General features: G+C 39.4%; 1 protein-coding gene across 1 annotated transcript in view; it reads right to left on the bottom strand.

Annotated features, from left to right (window-relative positions):
- Positions 1-15,217, bottom strand: part of TPK1 (thiamin pyrophosphokinase 1) — a gene marked incomplete at both ends in the record, with an annotated part of 286,248 nt that overhangs the window by 210,748 nt on the left and 60,283 nt on the right. The window lies entirely within an intron of this gene.

Below are 15,217 nucleotides of genomic sequence, written 5' to 3'. Positions count from 1 at the left end.
GGTGTTGAAGAGTGGTATTTTCAAGAACAGCTAGATCAGCACTTCCATAGCAGTAATGTGTTTTGTGATAAGAACAAATGATCCTAGTGCAGCATAGAAGGGATAGCTCAGTAACCCCACATTATGGTAATTACAGTAGTAAATTGGAAAAGACAACAGGAATCACACTTGTGTTTAGTGTAGCCATGCTGTGACAAGGCTGGAGCAGCAAGGAAAAAGTTCTTTTCATAAAATGGAATAAGGTTGCTTTCACCCTTTTTTTTCATGCATAGCAGACCCATTTTATCCTACGTATTCTATAGCCCTGTTCTCCAGGGTTGTTTTCTTTTCCATACCACATGCCCTTTCACCTCATACCATAAAGTCTGCCACACATGAAAACACTAAACTAGGTACTTAATGTACTACTTCCCCCACAATCCCACTTCAGAAGGAATGGGAAGAAATAGTGTAACATTAGAGGCAGCATAAAAGATGATATAAAGCGTAACAGCATCCCTGTAAATCAGTCAGTTCAACTTACCCACCAATGAATCAAAAAGCTCCCACTTAAAAGACATTACCCTGTCAAACAGGGAAGGTTTTTCTTCCTCACACAACAGGTGATACTGACATTGGATTATTTCTTCCCTCTATGGACATCTTGTTCCCTTGCTGTCAAACTTTCATCTTCCTGCAAAGGGCAACTTCTAGCATTTTCAGCATATTTTCTGCTAAACTGCATTTACTAAACCAGCTGCCTCAAGGACACAGAAAACCTCCCAGTGTCTCCTCCCTTTCCCCAGAAGGAGTGCCTCAGTTCCCACCACAGAACTAACCTGTTACCTGAGGAAATTGGCTACCCCTAACCCTCTTAAAGAGGTAATTTACCTTACCACAGCCCCAATTCCTATTGACATTCCATGTCACAAACCTGTGCTGGTGGCAGAAAAGGGGACCAGAGAGGCCCCATAAGCACACAGTATCCATTTGGTAGGACAGAGCAGATTTGAAAAGGTTTAAGCTCGACTGCCCAGGCTTATTTGTCTCAATAAAACTGCAGAGAGAAGCTCTAGCATCGCCTCTGTCCTTTGTTCAAAGGAGCTGATTTTTCCCTACTAGTTAAAACTCTTAATCCAGCTGTCCTTTCATTACTACTTCTGGACTGTGTTCCGTAAATTCTATTAGGCGCTTGTTTATTCAAAACACCCACCATCTCTCTAAGCCTCCCTTTGTAACAAGCTGCCAGCTTGTCTCTCTGTTCAGCCGATTCCCATTATCTGGGCTCCCCGTCATCTGAATACATTTAGTCTCACCCAAGTAGCTTTGATTATCAAGGTTCTACTACAGTCTAATTAGTGACATTTTTATTACTAATTTGTCACTCAGACACTTTGAGTCACATTAAAAATCCCTGCCAGCTTCTCCGGAATTGCTGAGTGCTGGCAGCCTCCTGCTTTTCACACAAGATCAACTAAGCATTTTTAGTTTGCTGGATCCTTGGGAGACTTTTAAAGAAACATTAAGAAAATAGGCTCAAGTAGAAAGAACCGAAGAAATTGTGAATGCTCCATCCCTGGCAGTGCTCAAGGCCAACTTAGAGTCTTGGGCAACATGGTCCAGTGTGAAGTGGCCCTGTTCATGGCAGGGGCATGGAACTACATGATCTTAAGGTCCTTTCCAACCCTAACTATTCTATGATTCTATGATCCAGCCTAAGTCACTGGTATGTGTATATTTCACCTCTTGGACATCATTTGAATACCACTGAAAAAGAAAAAAAAAACCCAAACATTTAGAACCTTTATATCCTTTCTGGTTTGTTTCTAAAAGGTATGGAAATAGTTAAATCAGGACACTCACACTCAACTTGTCAGTGAATGGTGACTCTGTGGTGGATCCCCATAGTACTATATTTGCAGTTGGCTGTGCCGTACAAGTCTCTGAGGAGCTGCGAGAGTGCACCCAAACAAGCAGGAGGGGTGAGGCTGGACTTGGTGAAAGTTTGCCAAGCTTCACCTGAAACTCAGCCCCATGCATCTGGAGTCAATACAGACATCAGAAGAAAACACCCCTTGTTTGTATCCCTCTCAACCTTTTCATAGTATGTCCCCTTTCAATTGAATGGAAGATGGGGTTTACACCCATATGTTCCAGAAGGGAACACATTGCTCACACTGGCCAAACTCAGGCTGTATCACTGCACCTGCCTTCGCCAAGCTCTGAATTTAAGAGATAATATCATACAACCATAGAATAGTTTGGGTTGGAAGGGACCTTCAAAGCTCATCTAGTCCAACCCCCTAGCAATGAGCCATGACATGTTCAACTAGATGAGGTTGCTCAGAACCGCATCCAGCCTGGCCTTGTGCGTCTCCATGGATGATGCATCCACAATCTCTCTGGGCAATCTGTGCCAGTATTTTACCAGCCTCACAGTAAAAACTATGAGGTTTAAAGTCAAGGTGCAAGCCTTCCAGGACACCACACACTGGTGAGGGGAGATATTTCTGGAAACATGGTACAACTAAAAAGTGGTATTTAAAGTTGCTAACTCAATACTACACTTCATTCAAACACAGTCTCTCCTGGACTTCAGAATGCAGCCATACATCCCTTACAAAGGGTTAATAAACAATGGTAATATGCATCTTATAGGCTCAAGCAATATGTTTTATAACTGTTAATTACATAGATAGCTGCTATTATAAATAGTTCTGAAGCAATCCATTAAGCAGATGGCTTTTAGCAAATCAGAATTTATTACTCTTTTATGAGCTACTTATAAAAATGTAGCTTTCAGATGAAGAATGTGAAACAGCTGAAGCAGTTGTCCATATCTGTTTTCCATTACAGCATCTTTGAGGATAGGGAGGAAGAAGGAATAAACTGTCATATTAACTTTACAGACAGCTCATCCTTCTGGGAAAGGGGAACTCTCGCTTAGACTTCCACTGCAATGGAGTGCAATCAGGTCTATTAGCAAGGGCAGTGAAGGCAGCAGAGGATGACACTTCTCCTTTCTGAAACTGATGAAGTTAAGGAAACAATTGTTGTTGACATGAGTAGGATCAGGACTTCTGTCTTAAGTGCCTGTGGCTGCACATACAACATAATGATAAAAACCACCTAAGTGTCTTGGTATTACACATGAGTTTATTACTTCCTTGCTGATCTACTGAAAAGCATCAAGATACAGAACACGACAAATGTAATTTATTTGTAGCCCAAGACATCAATACTTGTTCACATTGCTAAAGGTTCTACATTAGAGATTTTGACAAGATAAGCATGGCAGCTTGCACTTTCAGCACAGGAGCACAGGAGAGGGTTAACTTTCAAACGTGTGAATACAGCCTAAATAATACCAGTGGGCAACGAACTGGAATTCATACTCATTCGGAACTTAGCTTAAACTCCAACAGAAAATTGGCAGATTAAAAATCCCTCTGAGACTGAAAATGGCTCCTTATGTTTGGGATTCATTTTACTGCATTCTCCCAAAGAATACTTACCCAAAGAAAGCATTACTTGGGAAGGTGTTGCTGTTTGGGCTTTGCCTGTGTGAGTTTCGTTAAAAACTAAGACTCTACCCCCTTGTAGGTTTGTGATTTATTCTCCTATACAAACTGACACCCAGAATGGCATGCCAGCTCATCACCCACACACAGCCCATCCTAATTTAAAGGAGATAGGCCTAGATTTAATGAAGTCAAAGAAAAGCTAACCAATGGTTTCAACACTTCACAGTGTTTTGCCAACAAGTGTCCAAAGAAGATTTATCCACCTTTACTCTCTATGCATTAATAAATCATACCAAAAAAGAAAATGACAGCATTCAGTGTGCATTGCCAAGCAGCCATACACAACCTTCACAGCTAATGAAGGCTTCTGGCCTCTTGCCTTACCATACACAAAAGTCTCCATGTAAGTCTTGGAAGCATAAACTCTGATAAGTGTTACTACTTGAATAGTTTTCAAGAACCACCGTGCACAAAAAGACCGCTTGCACGGTATGGATACTCACAACAGCACCTTTTCCCAACTTCCATTTCTAAATAAGGAAAAGAAAGGCTGGGAATCTCAGTTAGATGAACATGTATTTTCACATGATTTGGGTAGGATTTTCCGAAGGACTGAAGGTGATGAAACTTGCCAATTGTAAACGGCACAACTTTGACAGGCTACTTTGAAAAAGCATTCATTACACTTACTTATGTTTGGATATATTACTAACTACAATGTTTCTCTCAGAATGCCCAAATATGCCACATATTCCCCCCCAAAAAATACAGTGTGTCAGTCTTCCCACTCAGATTCTCTTTCAGCTGCTTCTAGCATGAATGCAGAATGCCTTTTCTAAACCAAATAAACCTGTGCTACAGCACTCCCAATGGACTGAAACAACATTCTGAAAACACAGTTGGTTTAATGCAAGTAAATGAATGGCTGCTTCTCAGTCCCTGGTGGACCCAGGGACAATTTGTTCATTTCAAATACTGAGTGAACTGGAAGGTATCCCAGAAACAGTTTAACATTCATGTCATCACAGTATTGGTTGCTAAGAACACGTATGTTTGGAACTTGGCTGTGGTGCCAGATGCTTCTTTCTACTTTTTCCCTCAGCATCTGGAAATATTTAGCACTTCAGAGAGATCAGAGACAAGACAGATACTTGCAGTATGATTTCAAACACAATTGTGATTCTGGCAGTGGTTTCCAAAGAGAAAATGATGCATGATGCGAGAACCAGAAACACCTCTAGACCTAGAAAAAGCTCTTAAGTAACCGTCTGTGGAAACATGTGGCTAGACAATCATTTAGCCATGTTTGGAGAGAGGAAAAGGTCTTCCACAGAGATGTAAAGGAAGAACTCAATACCCTGATGCAAATCTATGCCCCACTTTCATATCCTAATTTTCTAGATTCCCTGAGGAAAGGTCAACAGCTCCTAAGTGATTGTAGAAAAAGAAATCACTGCAGCTCCCAAAGGAGCAGAGACTGAACTTACATCTGACCTCTCCACACAGAAGAAAAGTGAAAATGGGAAATGCACTTGGCTTCCCCAACCAAAGCTCAAAAATCTTCAGCCTGTATCAGAGTGGGTTTGTCTCTAAACAGCACATTGTTTCTTTGGTCTCTGTAATTCTGAAGACCTGGCCATGAAATCACCAAATCCACTGATACTCACTATGTACTAATGTGTAACACACACTTCTACCTCCCACCTGAACATCTACAGCAGTCTTGCAGTCACAGTAAGAAAAGGAACATCCACACAAGTTCCTCTTTTTCAGGTCATCAACTGTGTCTACGAATGAAGTAAAACACATCATTAAGCCTGAGTTGATCCAAACCATCACACTAATTCACAGGAAACAGTGATATTACTCTTTTTTAATACAACGCTAGCTAAAGTATCTCAAATAAATTAGGAATAAGACCAACAGGCTTAAAAACACCCCCAAACCATCCCAAACAAAATCTTTAGTAGTTTCTTTTTAGAAATGCATTCAGTTGGCAGGCAATGACTGTGCCATTCTTCTGGAGCTGGGAATGAGATGTATACTTCTTTCCTACAGTCAAACACAACACAACATAAATCAAACTTGTTTCCCCAAAGAGTCTTCAAGATCCTTTTCCCCCAACCTTTTACAGCTAGTGAGGTGGGTTACAAACTACAGTATCCTGCACCACCTTGATAAAGGAGTGTCCTAAACAATGTGATGCTACTGCACCAGCAGGGACAAAGGTTCAACATGCAGTTACTTATGTTATTTTAAGTAGTCCCAGAAGGGATAAGACAGCACACTTTTAGAATATATATTATAAAAAAAGAAAATAAATAATTGAAGTTCGCTGCTGTGACTTGCAGCAAACTTCAAGAAATTTTGCACACATCTAAACTTAATATCTAAATGAGAACAGAAGCGGCATGAACTTGCAATATATGAGAAACCTCTTTTAGTAAAGATTTATTATGCTAATAACATTAGCACCTACCTATTGTCCTGCACACTTTGAAGAAGGACACTGCATATGTATATTTAAATTGCCAGAGATGAACAGTGGGTCACAAACACAACTTAAAACGTTGAACTGCATCAGCCAAATTGATAGTGCATTTATTATGTCTACCCTTTCTTATACATTTTTGCATAGTCAGTTCTGCTGCCAAAGCATTTCTAGAAGGTGAATGCAATGGATATGAAGCGGTATAATCACTGAAGGAAATATGACTGATGCATTAATGCTCACCCAAATCTATAGATCTAAGGAAAAAGCAAAGAAATTCAATGCATGATTTAGAAGTAAGCTTAAATACTAAACTGATCCTAAATTCACTGAGGAAAGCAAACTTCACAAATCACTGCCAACAGCATTAGCAATCTCCCTCCCAAACAAAAGGTCAACTTCAGATGCCTTGTTAATATGTATCTGGGTTTTACAAGGTTCTTATGAGAGTGTTGCTCTATGACAAGGGTACATAGGCCTACAAAAACAGAGGTGCTCAAGGAAAATGACAGCTAAGACAAGTTCAGAATTAGATGATAGCTTCGCAGTTTCCAGAGCCTTATACTAATTGTCCTTTCCCTGTTGCTAAATAAAAAAGGAAGATTTGAGACAGCTAATGGAAAAGACTTAAAGAAGACTAAATAAAGCAGATTGACTATAGATACAAGATGCCACCAAATTAACTTGCCTCTTGGGGTTTTTTTTTCAGTAAACTGGCCAAGGAAAGACAAGAGAAAATAACCTCACATCTGAGCAGCTATTTAGGAGGGTCACCGCCTCCTTACTGCCAGACCTCATCAATTTGAGCATCCAAACCCAAAAGATAAAGTCTCTTTCTTTTGAAATTATCTGGGCCATATATTGCACTTATAGCACTTAGATTTGTACCTCAAAAGACTTTGAAGCAGTTTTACCCACCTTAACCCTGTATTAAACACGAGTTGTGTTGTTTTGTTGAACCATATCTTTTCACAGGCTAAATAACTTACTCAGAACTCTTAAACTTAAAACGTTTAAGATTATCTTAAGCACAGAATTGGCATAGCCCCAAGTTAATTTTAAGTCATTGTGACAGCCTGTTACAAACTCATGCTTTTTCTTAGGCCATTCATATTGCCCAATACCACAATCTAAATGCAACTTCAGCTTCTACAATTCTTTTACTTCAAAACATGTGGGGCCTCTTCAAAGACTTGCAAAGTTAAATTGGTCCCTCTCTGTCTGTTCCTCCTTGAATGAAACACATTTCAAAAGTGATGTTCTAGACCTTACCATGCAGTCTAACCTGATTATCAATTATTCATAGCTTATTACACATCACAAACACCAAGCTAACACTATGGACTACTGGAAGCTAGGAGCTAATGCAAAGTGTTTGATGCAGCCAACACTAGGAAGGTTGCAAGACAAGTGCATGTTTAGAAATAAGCAAAGACTTGTTACTTGCTGAACAACTCGTAACTACCAGAAACAGAAGTGTCAAGGAGCAAGACCCTGGGCTGGGTTTGAAGTTCAAAGGAGCTGAGATTTTTCAAAAGGAATTCCCACAGAATAATACTCATACCCTACAGCACCGAATTACTGCAGTACTAATGCAGCTTACATTGAACCAACATTAATTCTTGTGGTCACACCTTAGCCAGGACATCAGAGTTAAACTTTATTTCAGTGAAAAGAGGAGCAGGCCCTTTCTAAAGAAAGAATTTTATGAAGGTTTGAGCCAAATTAATTCAAAGTAACTGAAGGAATATTGATATCAAGAGCCTCCACATCAGGCTCCAAGTTAACAGAGCTTCCAACAATAGAAACTTATAATAAAACACTTCTCAAAATTGCTGCTATATCTGAGGTCAGTGGAATTTTCCAGAATGAGAAACCTATGCCAACCTTTCCCTTTGTGCTCCAATGTGATTCACTGTCAATGAACAGGCCGCTGTACGTCACCCTTGGCTCCGCAGTGTTTTAGATAAAGAATTGTTAACTTGTGAGAAAAAGAAAACAAACCATGGTACTCATTCTGGTTTTATGCACTAAGTTTTTGGCTGGTGTAAATACAGGCAACTGAATCAAAATCAACAGAGCTTCATTCATTTACACAAGCAAATCTTTAGTGCAGTCAGAAATCAACCAAAAACCCAACCAATACTCCAAAGTTGTAATATAGAGCTGTTCAGCTAATACGGGTGTTAAACAGCTGAACATCCAAGCTCTGTCCCATATAATAACTTGTTTATGGCACAGGAAACAAACTAAAATAAATCCAGAAAATCCTCAAGTCATTCTTGCAATTTGTCATGCTCAGATAATAGAATCAATACCACACACAGCTCTTCTGGCTCATCCCAACAAGATATCCCAGCAAAATCCAGCAAACCACACCAAATTCCTTACCACTTGCTTTTGGTATATAAAGTGCAAGAATGACCCCACTGAAGTCATCAGGCTTAACTGTTTACTTGATATCTATAAGAACTACTTTCTTCTTACTCAATCTCTTAGTGGCTCCCACTAGGTACATAAAGGACAGAGCCCAGACCTCCATTAACTCCTGAAATACCTTGGTCTTTGCCTGGGAATAAACAACACTCATGATCCCAAAGTCAAACAAAACACAGCTGCATGTGTTTCCCATAGACAACATTTTGAATAACATAAAGCCAAAATACATTAAAGCAGCTTAGAAGTAGTGTTGCTATAGAAGGTAGTTAACAAAACCAGAAAGGATCACAGAGAAAGCTGTCCTTGACACAAGTCCATCAGCCAATTTAGAACTTATGTGATGTTGTGTGGCAAGCTATCTAACTAATTACACATAAAACCCCCCATAATGTCAGTATGCTGTTTTCAGAATGGAAATGCACATACTGTTTTAATAACACATGTATGTCATATTAAAATCTAACAAATCAAACAACCCAGCTTTACAAAAGAGCAGAGAGAATGAGAAGAGAAAAAAAGTGAACTATTTAGTGACTTACAGGAATTTAAACTTCAATTTTTATATTTGAACAAGAGAACAAGACAGTATGTACACTGTTTAGATGAGAAAGCCAGCAATCCAACATCCATATTCTCAAACTACTGCTGTTCCTTCAGACATGGCATACAGCAAAAGATGCACGCTCCATCAGTCAAGTAAGCAACAAATGCAAGCATAGTCTCAACTTGTTACAGAGAGTTAAACTCTTCGCTGGCTGGGTTACTCATTATTGCAATCATGTAATAAAGTAATCAAAACTTCAAATTCAAAGGCTGGAAACATAACTACCTTTAGTAAAATTAAAAAGAAGAGATCCACTTCTAAAAAACAATCACCATTTGAAATAACCACTGGACCAAGATTAATGGCAAGGTGTTTGTACCAGTACGGGCTTTCTTGTCTCCCCTGAGTAAGGGAAAAAGAAAGAGTGGCTATCACAGCCAGTCAGAAGATCCTGATGTCAGGAACCCTAGATAACATCCATCTTTTACATGACCTTACATCTTCACCGTAGCAGTGGATTCGTGCTAAGCTTTAGCTATGAAAATAATATTTTGCCTTGTAGTAACTCCCAGAGAAACAATCTTTTTAAACACTTGTCTGGTAGCTTGAGGCAGCAAAAATTCAAGTGTTCCTTTTATAGGATTAAGAACCTGGTGTCACAGGTTTTACTTACACTAACCTCATGCATTCACCCCTGCTCCCTGTGTTCATTCCCAGGGCCATTTCTCTTGTTGGATCACTAACAAAACGAGCTATTAATCATCTTTGGTTTTGTTGTTCCTATTGCCTTATACCTCCCTTTCTGCTTGGGATGCTCTAAAGTATCCTCCTGACAATATTTTTCAAAGCTCCTTCTTTCAACTGTCCTCTGGGAAACATCAAGGTAACCAGATATATAGTACGATGCTATCAAAGGCTTCTATATAGCAAATCTTGCAACAATAGAACTCACCTAATGGGATTTGCATCCCAACTCAATAGAAAAAAAGCACTGAAATAACCTCTTTTTTTTTCCTTGTGTTGTAATCACCTGTTATGCTTTTCACTGGTACTTCAAAGTAATCCTCTATTGTTCTGTTCCTCTGAGCTCCAGCTCAGCAGGGTTCAGCTTTTCAAAGCACCACAGAGGGGGATCTTAATTACTCATTTTCTCAATTTCCCAAACAAAAATCTCAAATGCATTAAACAACCAGAATTCCTTTTAGATCTCAGAATTTCCTGTTGCTGGATTTGTAGAGAATTAAAATCAACAACAACAAAATAAAATGCAGCCTATTATGCCTCAATTTCTACCCGAAGACCACATTCTATCAACAGCTTCTGCTGTGCTGAGGGAACCTGAACTGTGCAAAAGGCCTAAAAGATCAGCTCTGTTTTCAGCTTTGCCAATACCTGTCTAAAAGTCTGCAAAAATCAATGAGAGCTACTTTTCAGAATGTCCACACACCTAGGCTGCTTCTCAAGAGCCCTGAGTCTGAATCAGAAAGGCACTAACATGTCACACATGGGAGAAATTTACCATCTCTCCGGAGTTTTAAGCTTAGGTTTATGAAGATGAGTGCAAACCTGTCATTCATCACTGAAAAGCTGGTAGAGGTCAAAATTATTCAGAGTCATGGGCAAAGCTTGATCTCAAAAACTCTCTCCCCAAAAAAATCACTGCTAGTGCAAACTATTGCGCACCCTGAGATCCAGATACTACATTTCCAAGCTTAAAGCATGGTCTAGCCAGCATTAATCAGGGCCAAATATTCTTGTTCGTAATATATTATAGATTCCTTACCCTCAAGAACACTTAAAATAACTTCTCTCAGACTCCTGCAATTGAAGGACGTTAACTCATTGCATGCAGTCCAACAACAGGCACACCACCATAAGCGAATGTTTATATCTAAGTTGAGCGGCACAGAACAGCAAATTTAAGTTCCTAGATACAAACTAGAAATTATATTCCTATTTTGATTCAAATATGGAAAAATGAACTTCATTGTTGACTTATCAGGAGTCTAACATTACTTAGGGGAGAACAGAGCAGTTTAGCTGAGGCCAGCAGTAAGAGTTACTGCTAGTCTGGGTGCCTACTAGGAAGTGCAATAAAGCATGCAAGTCCATGCGACATCCCAATCACCATTTTAATGAACATTTTCCTATTTATTAATAGTGGCTGCTCTAAATTCACTCAGGCTTTATGCCAGCTGCCAATTCTGGGTCTAGTACAAATTTGAGATATATTACAAGCAAGTTCAGCTAGAAATGAAAATAAAAGGTGAGAAAAAAAGCACACCATATGCCAACAAGGCAAATTCATTGCTGATAGGTAAGAGCTGGTAGGTAAGTGAATGGCTGTACAAACAAATAACTCCAGAAGCATAGGTGAAGACAATGCAGGACAAGGTATCAACCATGGAATGGAAAAAAAAGCAACAGGGAAAGTGAGGTTATTCCCCTCCTGTTATTATGCTACAATACCCTTTTCTCTGCTGAGACATTAAAACTGCTTCAACTAATCTGTTACCTCCACCTCAGTATATATACCTGAGATTTGCAGCGCCACTTCTATTTGTATCTTATTTACCTTTACAAACAGCTCTTGGACCTCAACAGAAGACATTCAAAATATCAATTACCAGTTATATTGCAGACAAAAGCATATGGAACATAAAATGCACGGGAGCACGTGGCATTCAAATACAGATAATTCTGAAATTCATGATACAACTTAGCACCTTTGCTTACTTGATTACTCAGGAAGTACTTTGTAACTGGCAGTCACCTCCAAGTGCTCACAATCCATTCACCAGCAGCATTTTCACCAAAAAAGTAGGCTGACCTTGAAAGTAAAGTTGCCTCCCATTCACGATACTATTTAAAATCCAATAGCCACTTTCATTGTTGTAAAATGAGTATCGATAGAGATGGAAACTTGAAAGCATTCAATTTATGGATATGCAATCGCAGGAGATGCAGTGTAAGAAAATACTGTTTACATGAAGACAATCTAGCACAGTCTGGATCTGAGTTATTACACTGCTGTGGTAGAAGTACGCTTCCCGCTGTCTCAGTACACAGAACCCCCCAAAATACAGGCTGAAATCTCCAGGGTGAACAACTTCCTTCTGTCTGGAGGTCCCCCATGTTTAAGATCTACAAAGCATCATAAAATACCTACATACTATGCGCGACCAGAGAAGTGGCTGGTACGGCAGCATAATGAGACATCTCTAAACCCCAAATTCCTTCACTGAAAAGAATGGTCCATGAAAGAAACCGGTTAAGGAGGTACTCCTGAAGGACAGATATTTTTGCAGCCTGGTCTCATAGACAACTCCTTCCCATCCGCTTGTCCAACAGTAAAAACACATCCCACAAGTCAGATTCAGTAAGTCCATTCCAAAAGAATGCTGGTAGTTTATTCTGGTACATCAGCCAAGGATATTTTGTAGCACTAATGGCTAATATTTAAAGAAGTGTAATAGTTTTCATCTTCAGCCAAGAAAAATAGCATTAACCAGTATTTTAACTCTGCCACTGCATTAACCAGTAAACCCACAGATATAAGAAGACCCAGGCAGAGGTTTGGTGGAACCTAAAGGAAAAAAAAAAAAGAACTATTGTAATGTCTTTCTCAACAAGCAGATCCAAAGACACTGTTTAACAACACCTGCCATTCCAGAAACACAGCATTGATGGGAACTCTATGATTGCTGCAGCATGTTGCTATTTTATTCGGATTCTTGAAATAGTCTTATTTTTCAGACCGTAACTTCTTGCTCTTCACAGCTGTCACTGTCAACATTTAAGAATGGAAAGTACTCTTCAACACACAGTTATTTAGCATGCTACAATCAAGCGAGGCCATGAAGACAATTCTGGACCATTTGAGTAATACAGCTTGTAGGTGCAATGCTTTCAGAAGCAAGAAACAACATCAGATCCTGAACTTGAGACAAATTCACAGAGGTGATTTCTCAGCACTGCAATAATTCTGCCCCTTTCCTGGTACTTCACTAGGGAGACATCAAATAAACAGAAGCACTTGTGATCGCTAGACACTGCTGAAATTCTTGGCATAAATAAGTAATTGAATTTCTGATTAAAGAGATTTTAACGAGCTGAATCAAAATCTCTGGAACTTGCATTTATTCTCCAGATAATCCCTTCTGTTTTCAGCCACTAAAACCTGGGCCTCTGTACTTTCCAAATGCAATCTCTGAGACAGTTTCAGCCTTTAAACCCACAGTCCTTTCCGTTTAAAACACATTTACATTTGAAGCCACTTGCAAAGTAGTCCTAGAGACTAATGTAAACTGAATTTTTTCCCTACCAATTCTTCTGTTAAACAGGATTCAAAACATTAGCTAGAAACATGCTGAAATACAAGCAGGAATTTAGGATGTGACACAGGGTTATTAAGGTAAGGCTCCCCTGGATCCAGTCTTCCTTATAGGAACCTCCTGGACACAGAAACATGCAGCTCTGAGAAAAGCTGAGTCCTGTCTCTTCGAAATATTTTCCACTGTTAGGATAAACTGAAATGGAAGCTGTACAACTTCCATTGCTAAAAATAGCTGTATTAACAGCTACAGCCAAGCACTTTCGATGGATTTGACCAGTGTTCCCAGCCTTGTGTTTACCCACAGTGTATTCCCAACCTTCTGCATCCACCTGACCTTCCCATATTGAGTCTCCTTATATCAGCTCCACTTACTATGAGACCTTTTCTCCTTACCTATTCTCTTCAATTTCTCATCATTTGGTTTGTCCCCTCTTCACTATGCCAAATAAATCCCTCAGTGATCTACCAGTGATTTCTGCCATAATATTCCTCATCCTGCTTCTGCAAACTTCTTCAGCATTTACTCTATCCAGCCTTTAGGAGAGCACTAATATTATATGACTCTACCTCACACAAGGATAACATGTTCTAGATTGGTTCACTGCAGTAATGAATATAACAGACTGGAATCATGATAGTGTTTAGCTTATACTACTTCACTATTGTCACTTATCCACCTTGTATGCCAGGAGTGGTTAAAAGCTGTTCCTGGAAGTAAAGAAATCAGATTTCACTGTCCTTCACAAAGCAAAGGAAGGAAGTTCAAACAAACTTGTACAGACTGAAATAGTTGCTCTGAAAGTATGTCAGTAAAAATAGATTTCATATAAGTCTGTAATAAGACAAAGGCTAATTAACTGCAATCATTTCTTCTTGAGGTCAACAGCAGTTACACCTCGGATGATTTTAGCCTAGAATAGCCACACTTATTAATATGATGGGGTTTTTTAAACTCACATCACCCCTTCAGTTTTACTTGACACTAAAGTGACATGGCTAATTGAACAAGTTATTTTGATAGGACAAAACCTACCTGAAAAATAACACTTATGTCTCAGCATTCTGTACTCAGTAACATCCAACATTGCTGTAACTTAGAGAAGTCAGTCAATATTTTATCTTGCTTTTTTCCTCTGCATTTTTCACTCCATTTTCCCCCTAGTTTGCGTAGCTGGCAATATTCTTTAGATCAACAGCCCCACTCCTTTGTGAGATTTCAAGCATACACAGCTGGTCATCAAGTACTGTTTCGAAGTATGTTTCATTCTTTCAGAACTTCCTTCAGTTCACATACCAAAACCCCCAGGTTCTCCTAGTCCTGCAAGTCTCTGCTGCAACTCCTTTCAGAAGCAGGAGCCAGGGGGAAACAAGACTACTGACACCTATAGTACTCCACTAGCATTGTCTGTCAGGCATTGCCAAAACCCAGTCCTGGATTCACACTCCATGCCCCAAAGGACAACCTGCCCAGGTTTAACTGCAAAAGGAAGACTTAAAATTGCACTGAATATGCAAAAAAGTATGATTAACATAACACAGCAAGTAACACATGCAGAGTACTAGAAGACACTAAATACTGCCATTCAGTAACTGTGTACATCTGGTTTGCTGTCTCTTTCTTAACCTTAATCTTAAAAACACAGGAAAGGTGGGACAAAGAAATAAGACCAAAATAACTACCCTTCTCCCCTTCATTATTTAATACAAAAAGATACACTGAAAGACATGCTGTAAATAAAAAAATACGTAAAAACACATCCAGAAACTTGTCAGCCCTTCCACTGAGCAGTTCTTGATGATATTGAAAGAGAGCCTGTCTGGGGTACCGTACTCGTTCAGATGCATTGCTTCATCCCATGCAAGTGTCTCCTTTTCTCCTTGTCTGCCTATATTGGCATGTAATT

This window comes from Psittacula echo (assembly GCF_963264785.1).
Source record: "Psittacula echo genome assembly, chromosome: 2".
Lineage (NCBI taxonomy): Eukaryota > Metazoa > Chordata > Aves > Psittaciformes > Psittacidae > Psittacula > Psittacula echo.
The sequence above is the reverse complement of the archived record's forward strand: the minus strand, read 5'-3'. Positions and strand labels throughout refer to the sequence as shown.